Source organism: Melozone crissalis, unplaced genomic scaffold (genome assembly GCF_028551555.1).
Source record: "Melozone crissalis strain CALT ecotype California unplaced genomic scaffold, PUWL_Pcris_2 ptg000006l_1, whole genome shotgun sequence".
In the NCBI taxonomy this organism is placed as follows: domain Eukaryota; kingdom Metazoa; phylum Chordata; class Aves; order Passeriformes; family Passerellidae; genus Melozone; species Melozone crissalis.
The window spans coordinates 39,182,568-39,194,990 of NW_026535784.1; positions in this window are offsets into that span (position 1 = coordinate 39,182,568).

Consider the following 12,423-nt stretch of genomic DNA (forward strand, 5'->3'; position numbering starts at 1 on the left):
AGCTGAGATGAACAAAAACTAAGAGTTGGTAATAAATCCCTTATTTAAATAATTCCAAATTCTCTCTCTTTTTGGATGAATATTTAATATTTCACTTCACCCAAATACATAACTTGAAATGCAAATACTTTAGGATTCCTAAAGTATTCCTAAAGTGTCTCCCAGATTGTGTCACAGTGCTACTGTAAGACAGTTTTCCTTAATTACAACAAAACAGTGACTTACACTGCTATGGGAATAGTAATGCATTAGGCCTTGTATTTCCTTTGCCTTAAACCCTGATCATGGTTCTTGGTAGGCAAGAACTGGGCCATTTTGAGCACCAGGGGTTGTGATCTCTGAGGTTTAAAGGAAATGGAAAATTGCGCCTCCCAGATCAAACTCTTTGGCTCAGACAATCAGATTGCAACAACCTGAGCTGAGTCTCCAACAGGGCTTCTGGTTTGACCTCCAGAACAACCACAGCTGCTAACACCAACAGGATTCCTGCTGGAGATCACTAGGCTTCATGTCTATTTTCTACCAGTGATATAATTTGATTTTATGCTGTAAAACATGCAAGAGAACAAGCCAAAACCTTTTTCTGGAGGCATAGCTGCTGAGGAAAACATCTCTCTGTATTCAGTATGTCAATAACTCTTTCAGTCCAATAAAAGAAGCAAACAAACAAAAAACCCATGGTCACTTTGCCTGGGAGCATTCACAGCATTAATGTTAGTTTTCTTGTCTTGCACCTCCAAGGAAACTGCTTTTTCCTCACAGGTTGCGCTGGTTGATATGCCTATTTTCTGTCTGCCATTTCATCCCCACACTTACTTTTGAACACAGACATAAAGGAAACATACGCAGACTAATGCCATGTGTTCACACATCCATGCGAGTTTGCTTCAGGAAGGGCAAGGTGTGGAGTTTGTTTTAGCTATTACACTAGCAAGGTCTGTGTACCTGTAAGAACTGGTGAGCTGAATGAGGAAAGTAGAAGCACCAGAAACAATTTGACAGACAAAAATGGAAATGATTTCCCTAAGAAACTTCTTGCAGCCTGATAGGCCCTGTCTGAAAGGTCTACTTTTTACTGCTGGTCTCAGCAACTCTGGAATGTTATCACTTAAAAAACACTAACCTTTCCTCTAGTCTCTGCAGTCTCAAGTGTTTTAAATTGCAGTGAACAAAATAGGTCAGGTTCAAGCTTGCAAAAAGCTATCATACCTCTGGAAACTTCCAAATGCTTATATCTGCAACACTGTTTGGCTTGAGTGAGTGAATCCACTGCGGAATCACAGACCTCCTTACTTTGTGAGCTTAACTGTATCTTCCCATAAATTTAAATTTTATCTTTATAATATAATAGAATTGAGGTATATATTTAAATTTATTTCTTATTCTTTAACCAGTGTTTATTTACAACAGCTGCTGTTACTAACTTGTTGAAGCACACAGATCTTGCTAATTCTTTCTAATATTGCAGATTTTAAGCAACTTCTGTCAGAAAACATCACAACATCAGAATACAAAGTACTTATAATCATGTAGCAGTGAATGAAGAATTTTAAAAACATGCTTAAGAATTGTTGTCCTGATTTTTGCAAACTGCAATTATTTCTCAGCTTAAATGTCCATGAATTTCTCTGTTAGGTTTAACACCATTACTTCTTTGTTATTATAAACAGTTGGATTATCATTTCATGTCCTGCCCCAAAAGAAAATGATATTTTCCAGTATATTTTGAAATTATACTGGAAAAAAAAAGCACACCTAAACTTCATCCCAAATAGAGAGATCAAGAACAAGAGGAGTGCAAGCTGAAGTAATTTGATTTACAGTAATAACAGACTGGAGCTGCCCACTAGTTGTTTTCACTACAAATCACTGTAGATAACAATCATCATTATGCAACTTCAGATGAAACCTGTTTTTCCTGATATATAATACAGACACAAATGACCAAAGCGCATGATGAGTTTGGTAATTAAAACAGCGACACAATTCCAAAACTTTATGAGGCTTGTTATATTACCAGTTGGTGTGAGCCTAAAAATGAATGTAAATTACAGTATAATTTTACCAGTCAGTTTGTAGAAATGATGCTTTTTAATTGTTCTCCTTTAATAAAAGAACACACACAAAAAAAAAAGTCTTTCCTAGTTCAATTTAGTCTTACTTCATAGTCTTACTACCTTTTGTGAAACATTAACCAAGATATTTAAAGTTAAATACAAGGAACGATTCCTTTCTGTTCCTTCCAAAATGAAATTGTGCACTGCATGCTGGCCCCTCTAACATGATCAAAGGTTTGTACCTAGGATGACTGCAGTGCATGGGGAGAGCACAGCAACAAGGCCTAATGGGCTGCCTGTTACCCAGCTGTCTCTTTACATTTTGTATGTGCTGCAGTGAGGGCTCAGTGCCTTCAGCCATTCAGCAACTGCCCAGCTGTGTAAAAAACAAAGCACATTTAGCATGTTTGAGGCAAATTAATCTTGCAGATTTCATTTTGCCAAACAGAGCAGGATGACAAGGCAACCAAGACCTAGCTAAGCTTCAGTCTTAATTATCTGCACAAACATGGAATTGTAACCACTACTTCTGACCAAAGAATTGTACTGAATGACTAAGTGTAATTAATGTGATTGTTCTTCTCTAACCTGGACCTTTCACAATGTTTCTGCCTATCTCAGAGGCTGTTCTTCATTTATGTGTTTGGGAAACTTGTAGGAACACCTTCATGGCAGCCCTGAGGAATAAAGACTTCCATTCCATAACTCCCTGAGGCAGGGGTGGTCCTCTCCCATACTTCATCTAGAAGGAAAATGGCACCTCTCCCCAACCTTTTGTACAATCCACATTCCAGTTTGCATCATCACCTCCTCAGCACAGCTTGACACAGATCTCTTTGCCAGAGCTTGGATTCCTCAGCAAAAACCTCTAAAGCATTCCAAAACCTTGAGCCAATAAAACACCTCATTCTTTTCTCTAAAACATTCCCAGCATGAGCCCATGGAGAAGAGATAAGAAAAAGCTGCCACTGCAAGACAACACTTAGATACTCAGGCTTACAAGCTCCTTCCTTGCACACAGGAGGCCTCAGCATTACTAGCTGGCAATATTTCCTCTCAGTGCTCCTGGATTCTTGAGGGGGTTGAGCATATCCAGGAAGGCATCCTTTTACAAAAAGGATTCTTTTTCTTGCTAGCTCATATTGCTGTCTATTGCATAAGCCATGAGCAGTCCTAACAATTTATACATCAACATGAAATGTCAGATCTTTGGTTTTATTTCTTCATTAGAGAGCTCTTTTATACCACTTCAGAAACTCTGTTTTGTCCTTACCTTCTCATTTATTCTCTGGAGGAAACTATCTGCTCCCTGTGGGATAATTCTCTGTGCAATTTATTTGGCCTGCAAGGTGAGCATGCTCCATAGACTACCCCTTGAAGGGTAACACCTTGCCTAAAATATACACAACACCTCCATTTTACCTTGTTTTTTCTTTTTTCTCTCCCAATTTAAAGCTCCTCTAAGTGTTTTCTCAAAGTACTCTCGATAAATTACTTGTGCTAATTCAGTGATCCAATTGCTGACAGAGAATGAGGTGGTCTCCTGGCTAACTTACCAAATGCTGATCTTGCACATACACTACAACTTCTAACTGTGAGCCAAGACATCTGCTGACAGGTGGTAACTCCTCCAGGATCTGCTCTCCTGTGACCTGCTGAGTAATTTTCTTGGCTTATTCATTTATTCCCTAAAGAAAGAAATAGGATCCCTCATAACTCTCACTGGTTAAGCCTGGCTCATGTGTGCTCTGACTTTGGCCAGGAACCATGTGGTTGGAGGATTTATATGAAGTGGAAAGGTTGTGATTCCAGCAAGAATTCCGCATGACCTATCAGCTGTGATTTATAGGTCCCTACAATGACCTAAAAGTATGTTGAATGGTTATATTCTTTCAGTCAGTGCTTGGCATTAGAAAGCAATGCTTTTTCAGGTGATGCAAGAATGCCTTCAGACCTGTGCAGTGCAGAAAAATATTTTTTATAGTAATTATTCATTTCTGCAAGTTGTGCTCTATAAGTCTGCCATGACAAGTCCTGGCAAAGTGTTATCTGCCTTTGATTTCTGCTCAAATTTTTGTCTTTAATTAGCATTACTGCAGGTACATTGCTTAAAAGAATACACTCCTAGGGCACATCATTACTAAAATACATTGCATATAAATTCAGCCTTCCCTTTCACTTTGGTCTCATTGTGTGTTGGAAATTCGGTGGTGGTCTCCCACATTCTTGAACACCTGGAAAGCTTGTCAGATGCCCCCCTTTCCTAAGAGTGAGCTGATCACTATGCTATTGATAGCTGACTGCTTTCTGCATGGCCTCTCATCTTCAAAATGCAGCAAGAGAAAGAGAATATGGAACAAACACAATCCTGCAGCAGTTACAGGCCCAGAACCCATCCAAATACCTCATTCTGCATTTTTTTATTAGACCTTCATGAAACTATACAGAATTCTGGGTAGAAGGACAAGAATGCACGTCTGCCTCTCCTTTCCCTTTCATAAACAGTGCTCTACCTGTTAGGCGGCACCTTTTCCTTCCTGTCATACAATGTTAATTCAGCGAAGGATATAGTAGAGGGCAAAGCAAACAAGCAGTAAAACACTCTGACAGCAATTATTTTTGGTAAATCATGTAAGTCTGGAGCTGCCACAGAGCAAGTCTCAGAAATACGCTCAGCCTGCTGCTTAACCAAGCATTCTCTTTCCCATGCCACTCCAGAGGCCATGCAGGAATCAGGAATGCTTCTCCCTGTGCCAGTTACAGCCACCAACTGGTGCTGCTATGTTGCTGGGAAAATACTGGAGGAGCACACCACAGCATTCATATCCCCTTCTCATCCCTGTTCTTTTATCCTGTAAAAAAACCACATTCCTAACCAAACACAACACTACAGTCACAAAGATAATTTTTTCATAATGCAGCATAAGCCAAAAAATCGAACTTTCTAATAAGGGTATATTTACTTTCACTTTTTCATGCTTTTCTGTTAATAAAGTACACACACACACACACACACACACTCACACACACAAACGTGCTTATCTATTTCAGCTCTACTACAGTTGGCAAATTTGTGCAGTAGTGAGGGTACTTTCTGTTTTCCAGATTTTCAGTGCAGAACATGGACTTTTCAAAAGATCAAAGCAATTAAAAAATAAATGCGTGTATGAAACTAGCTTCAAAATTGTCTCAATCCTCCCGCTGTTCCTGACAGTTTTGATGTGACTTCCCCTGCTTTCTTCTTTATACATCTCTGTTCATAGAATGAAGAACTACAGCCACACACAGGGTTTTCTCAAGAAAGGTTTCAACATAGTATAGATAAGAGTTTTCCTTCTGTAGAAATTACATACAGGTTTTTTTCAATCTCTACTGAGAATTACCTTTATATTAGATTATCAAAGAAGATATGCCCACTCTACCTGGACTCTGATTTGAATTTGATTTGTGTTGCAAGTGTAGTAAATTAGGTTACCGCACCTAGCAGAGCTGGAACTGATAGCATTCACTCTCATAAAATCTCATAAAAGTATGAATTAGATATAGTCCTTCACAGAGATCTCTCTTCCTCTGCTAGCATGTGGAAGAGACTTTCAGATGTATTGGAAATGTTCCTTTTGGAATTGATTAAGATGTGGAGACCATATTCAGACCCTATAGGTTGTGGCAAACCAGCTCATTACTTTATGATATGAGATTTTTATGAACCTAGGAGTTACAAACAGAAGCTCAGTTGAACCCTGGCTAATGGGTTTCTGGAGTTCACTCTCAGTTTCTTTAAGCATTTTGAATATAGAAGTAAATATATTAGATTTTACTTATCCCAACAAGCTTTTAAATGCCAGGAGAACTCTATTATTGTGAAAAAGTAAGTTTCACTCAGGAAGTTTGAAATCTATCCAGAAGTTGCTGAAATTGGTGAACATCATCTGCATTATTTTGACATGCAGATCAGATTTCCTGTGGGTATAGAAACATGTTGATGGATGTTACAGAAGATAATCCTTTGCCACACAGACCTACACACCTGTGCACACTGGGCCTTACTGAATTCATACATTCATTTTTCCAAAATGAGAAGCAACCAGAGATCTTCTAGCATGTTTGGAAAACAAAAATTCTCAGCTAACATACACTAAAAGCTTTGGCAATTTTGAGAACTCAATCCTTGTACATCAGAGTTATTTCCCATGCTTAAGTATTAGTCAAGAACTTAAAAAACACTGCAGTTCTAGGTCTGTTTTTATGATTCTTTGTAGTTCATTAAAATAGGGTTTAGAAGCAAAGCAAAATTATCATAAAACAAACTTAGACACATTACAGAAACACTGCAGCATGTAGAGACTCAAAGTATCATATATACCCTTTCAGTTTTGTTATTTTCTCCCTTAGAATTTCTTCTAAAGAATGTTTCATAAAACCCTCAAGACTGTTCAGTCTGGTTTATGGTCAATTCATACCACAATCAGAATTTTGGTGTCATTTCACCAATGAACTCTGAAGTTGTACCAGTGTACACCAAAGTAAAATGTGCTTTCAGATCACTTGTGATACAAAGTAGCCAATTAACAGCGGATGCCCTATACTAGATAATTGTGAAAAGAGGCAATTGCTGCTTGCTTTGGATTTGTATTTGTTTGTCTGGTTTTTTGCTTTTGCTTTCCTAGATGGCAGAGACAGGAGGAAATTATCGTAACAATGTCAAAGGTAGCTGAGTTGTCCTCACACTCACAGAAGTGCAGTCACTCCATGCAGTGCTGTGCCAACCTGCAGGCTCAGGGCTGCTGATCCTGGGTGGCAGGCAAGCACTGGGGTGAATCCCAGTGAGTATGGGCAAAAGTCATACACTTTGTGCTGCTCTGCAAGAGCTGTAGCCAGTGCAGTGCCTGAGTGCAGGGGTCTCCTGACAGCTCTGTCCTGCCCTTGAGGCTGTTCCCCTGGTCACCCCCCATGGCAGGCTGAGCACCCTCTCCCAGGAGTGCACTGCTGCAGACTTGTTCCACTGGCTGGGCTGGCTACAGCAAAGGCAACTCCTGTCTATGCTTAATAGGATACTGGACTAACATCATCATTTTTAGGGAAAATAAAAAATTAGCAATAAAAAACCCACTCCAAAATACCTTTCACTAGGTTAAATTGCTTTTCTTGGACCTTGGACTCCTGACATATTTTTTGATATATCATACTTCTTGATCTTAAGACTGATTTCCTTTCTGTTACAATTGCCAATACAGCATTTATAGTTATTAACAAAATACATGTTAATACAACCCAGTATGGTAGAGGGTCTGAAACATTGACTTTTACACTACTACACACAAAGAGTGAAAGTAAATCACTGTAGGAAAAATAATAAGATATTTTGGAGTTCAGAAAACATGAATGGAGGTGATCTTTTATCTCTTCTGTTCTGATTATGCTATAAAAGAGCATGATTTACTTTTGATGAAGACCACAGATGTTAATAGACACTGAATTTGCCTAAAAACACAATTAAAAAGTGGTTCATAATTTAGATTCAGACTTTGAACTCTGCTGTTAAAACTTGCATAATACAAGATGCAAAGAACAAAATGTTAAAAAAATGTCCTGTAGGAATAAAAGCATTGAAGATGCCCTGAGAGCTTTACTCTGGTCAATATTGCCATGCCCTGCTTTATAAATCTTGTCTTATCTGTGCTGCAAACTGTGAACACTTGAGGGCTCAGCCTGGATCCCACCCACAGTCTACCTAAAGCAGGAAAGAAGAAAAAGCGTTGTGTGTGGTTCACACAGCTGACATTCAAAGGAAAGGACAAACACTCAATTGTGCTGATAAGGAGTCTAAATGAATAAACTCTCCAGCTCTGCAAAGCATAATAGCAAATGTAAAAGAAATGTGGACAGCAATGAAACCAGCAATGAAAATGTGAATCAGCAGCAAGATGATTTTTCCTTTGCAAAATGGAAAGTAAGTGCCTGATGATAAAATCTGCTAAAATGAACTTTATTGGTCTTTCAATCTTTGGAAGGAAGTAACCATGCTGGCTTTGCTGGCTTACAACTAAGATACCTAAATATTTTTAAATAAAATAGGAGTCTTCACTTAGAGACTGTTAGACTACCACAACAAATTTATATTTCTTTTATTTGTGTTTAATTATATGAAATATTTTTGTATTTATATGCTTATATAAATTTAGATTTTCAACGGTAGTCCCCACAAATAAAAAGCCAAATCTAGGAACTACCCGCTCTATCAAATTCCTATGTCCTGCAAACGCTACTTCTCTCCTGGCCAGTGGCCGTGGGCCACCAGAGGGAGCCTGCACAACTCCACAAATTGCAGGCACAGGGAAAGTGACAGAAGGAAAACCGGCTGAGCTGCTCCTGGGGATCCTGAAGAGGATTACTGAAGTGTTCCCAGGTTCCACTAAAACCTTTCACACAGAACCCAGCCTTCATGGGCCATTATTTTGCTGCTTCAGTTTGGAAAAGATAGGAAGCTGTTCAAAGGGGATGAGGACAGTGAAAAAGGTTGTAGTAATCATGTAGAAAAGGGGACCATAAACAACAAGCTATTTCAACTTTATATAAAACTAGTAAAACAGGAAAATAATAATTTATAGTATTAATTCCATCCCATTTCTCTTTCTTTTCTGTCTGTGTAGGGCCTAATCTGCCTACACTGAAAGAGACTTCAGAAAAGGAATTCTCTCACTTTTTGTCAGCACAGCATGGGTGGAATGAATAAAAAAACAAGGTGACAGACTTAGTACTTGTAATTCTCCAAATATTTGATATTACTTCAAAAATTTCTTTATGAATGAAAAACTACTTTTAATTATTCTAAAAATAAGAAAACTTATTAATAATAATAATACATTTGCAACTTTCACCATCCACTGATCAGTGGATGCCTTTTTGAAGAAGATTTGTCCTTTGAATACCTTGCATTTACAGTCACAGCATTCTAAATGCATTCAGTAATTTCTTTTCAAGCAGCCCTGTGAAACGCCAGGTTGATGTTTATGAAAATGGTAAGATTTATGGAGTGCTCTTTCAGAACAAATTAGAAATTTCCTGTGATGACTTTATTGGAAAAAGATCAAAGAAACATCTCCCTAACAGTATTGATGGTTATTATGATGGTAACTGTGTATTTTCCTGTGGAACACAGGAATGCAGAAACATCAAAAGGGAAGTGACGAAAGGGAGCAAGAGATGAAGGATTGGGAGGGAAATGACGGCAAAAAGTCACTGACCGGAAACTGTGCACAGTGGCAAAAGAGGAAACAGACAGGACAGTGTGTATGCGAGATGTCTGCAATTCAATTCTCTTGAATTCAACCTATTTCACAACATCCATCTGTGAAACTATTGGTGGCCACTAATGCCTGACGAGAGAGGCCAGCAGCCTTCCTGAATTGCGGTTTGACAGCCAATACAACCACTCTTATTGACTGTGACAGATCAGTGTGAATAGATGGCCATGTATTCCCTCCCTGCATACCAGAGACCAGCTGAGCTCATTAGAGGCCTACATCCAGGCCATGATTTTTTCTCAAACCAGTAATTGTTGGATGTATGGAAAAAGCCAGAAGATAAATGTCTTGAGTCTAACAGTTAGTGGGAACAAAAGAGCTATCCTACAATCAAGTGTCTTCACTCACTCTTGACTCCAGCTACACCTAAGCTGCCATAAAAAGTGTTTGCTTATGCTGTTTCATAAATCTTCATGACCTTTATGTATCTTTCCCAATGTCCTCCTACGCTATAAATGCCTCAGATAACTGGAAAAATTGCTACAGGCTGTAAAAAGTTAAAAGGCTTCTCCCCCTCTGAAGAAATAGTCATTATGATTGGGGCAGTTTTCAAATTAAAAGTTTCAATCTGTTGGGAAACTATAATTTCAAGCATATTTCTTCCATTTCCCACTAGCTACAACATCAAAGATTGGCAGAATAAGAGCTAAGAAGCTTCAATTAAAAAAAAAAAAAGGTCCAATAATGTCTCATCTTGACCACAGAACACGCCTTGTGCCATGTCTAGAACAGCCTCAGTTTAATTGCTTCTGCAACATTGCCAATTTGTTGCATTACTGGAAAATATTGATAGTATTCAATAAATTTTTCTTATGGGTCAAATATTGCAGTCCATAAAGTCCAGGAGAATCATTGTTTTCACTTCTCAAGAAACCGAAGGTTTTGCATGGTGCAGTTCTGACTTACCTCTAAGAGCATTCGGGATTGGAAAAGAAAGGAATTAAAAATACTCCAAGAGATCTTGTGTACTTTAAGTTTCCTGTGATTCTTCCAGGCCAGGCACAAGCTAAGGGCTCCCTCTCCACCTGTTTGATTTCCTGATGATTTCCATTTCTCATTGTTGGAGGTAGTGGTGCTGCACTATGTTTTACCCAAAGCAATCCAGGATTTGGAGCCTCCAAGGGATAGCAAACAACACACAAAGGATTTCTTATATTTTTTCCATCTGACTTTTTTGTTGGACATTTCAGGTGGCCACATTACTAAAAAACTTTACAGAAAACAAAGAATGCTTTTTGCTGAGCATTTTAGTTGCTGCATTGGAAGACCTTATATTGCTCAGATCAAAAGATTTGACTCAGATAATTCAGTGGTATCTTTGGTTCTTACTCTCCTTATCCAAGCAATAAAATAACTTTAAAGGCAGCAAAGGAGGTATTTTAAGGGCCCCAAGCCATGTGAACACAAGCCTGTGTGTTTGACATCTGACATCATGACCACTTTACAGCGAGACATTCATATCACTTCACCCAGATGATGCTTCTTTGCACATTTTGTGTATTTTACAGGGTCCTTCTGTTCTCTCTCCTGTACTAAGACACTGAGATGTTGTTTCACTGTGCCCCACCTAACACAACGTAAGTGATGCTCTGTACTCACCTGCTTTGCTATAGCCATCAACCCATTTAAATAAAGAGCAGAAATTTAAAAACAGGAAAAAATGGCAATAGGTTAATTAAAAAACTTAAAAGTTTTTAAAACTCCAAAACCTTTGGAGCCTAAATTTAAAAATTTTGTTTCCTGCAATGTTTAAATGACCAGATTTTCTCCTAAGACTTGCACTAGTTTCTACTACATTACAAATTGTACTGCTGGCTCTGGACTCAGGTTGGAGTTTGGAACTCTCAAAGTTTGAGAGAGTTTTCAAGTTTAAACATTTCACACCACTTGTGACCTAATTATTTCAGTGTACTGGTATCTTTTGATATCAAATTGTAAATGCATGTATTTTTTAATATTTATTCAAGAACATCTGTCTGAGATGAAATGTTTTGTTGATAGGAACACATGCTGGGATCTATTACAACATAGTAATAATGGGAACTGTCTGCTGTACTTAAAAAAGAAAGGATTTTCCCAACAGTTGAACTGAAATGGAAAGGGGGCAGAATATGGTCTTCACTGAGCAAGGAGGTAACTCAGCAAAGGAGATGCATGTGTGTGCTTCATAAAGGTATCACTTTTCTTTCCAAATATAAAGTAACAGCTTTGGATGTGGGAAGGAGTGATGTGTCTATTAATTTAAAAATATGGCCAATATTTATAGCATTCATATTTTCTCATTTTTAGGTCTCTACTTAAATATAATTGTCTACCATATCCATAATTCTAACTGCCTAGCCCAAGCTTATTTTCCTTTTCAATTTTTAGAGGATAAACAGAAGAGGCACACAAAATCATTACATGTAGCCAAACATCCTGTGTGCATAAATGCACAGCACATCTATGCAGTATCCAGAGATATATATAAACCTATATATATGTATATAGTGTTGACAATTTATGAGAAACAAGATAAATATATAAAGCTACTTAGAAGGGCTCAATTCAAACACCAAAGCACCTCCAATGTATTTCAGTTTTAAGCCCTGATTTTATTTAATCAAAGATATAGGAGGAAAACAATCTCTTACAAGGGTCTACAACACTTTCCAGGTATTGTCCAATCATGAGCGGTTCAGATACAAAACAGGTAAGATGTGTGGTGTGACATGAGTTTAGATGGCAAGAAATGCACCAAAATATTTATGATCAGCATAGCAATTAAAGCATAATAAATGGCTGCCACTAAAACTATTATTCTACAAACACCATTTATCCTACACAATTGCTTAAAAAATATTTTAAAGAAGTGTATATTAATAAATATATGTATACATGCATGTGGATAAGCTTTTTTATACATGCATACATAAAAATTTTTATATTATGAAATTTAATTTTTCATCCTTCTATATCAATACATATATGTTGTCAGTGGACTTGGTTAACTACATAGTTTTCAAAAGTAGAGAAAATAGAAAGTAGAGAAATAGAATGATCAGTAAAGCAAAATTCCAGAA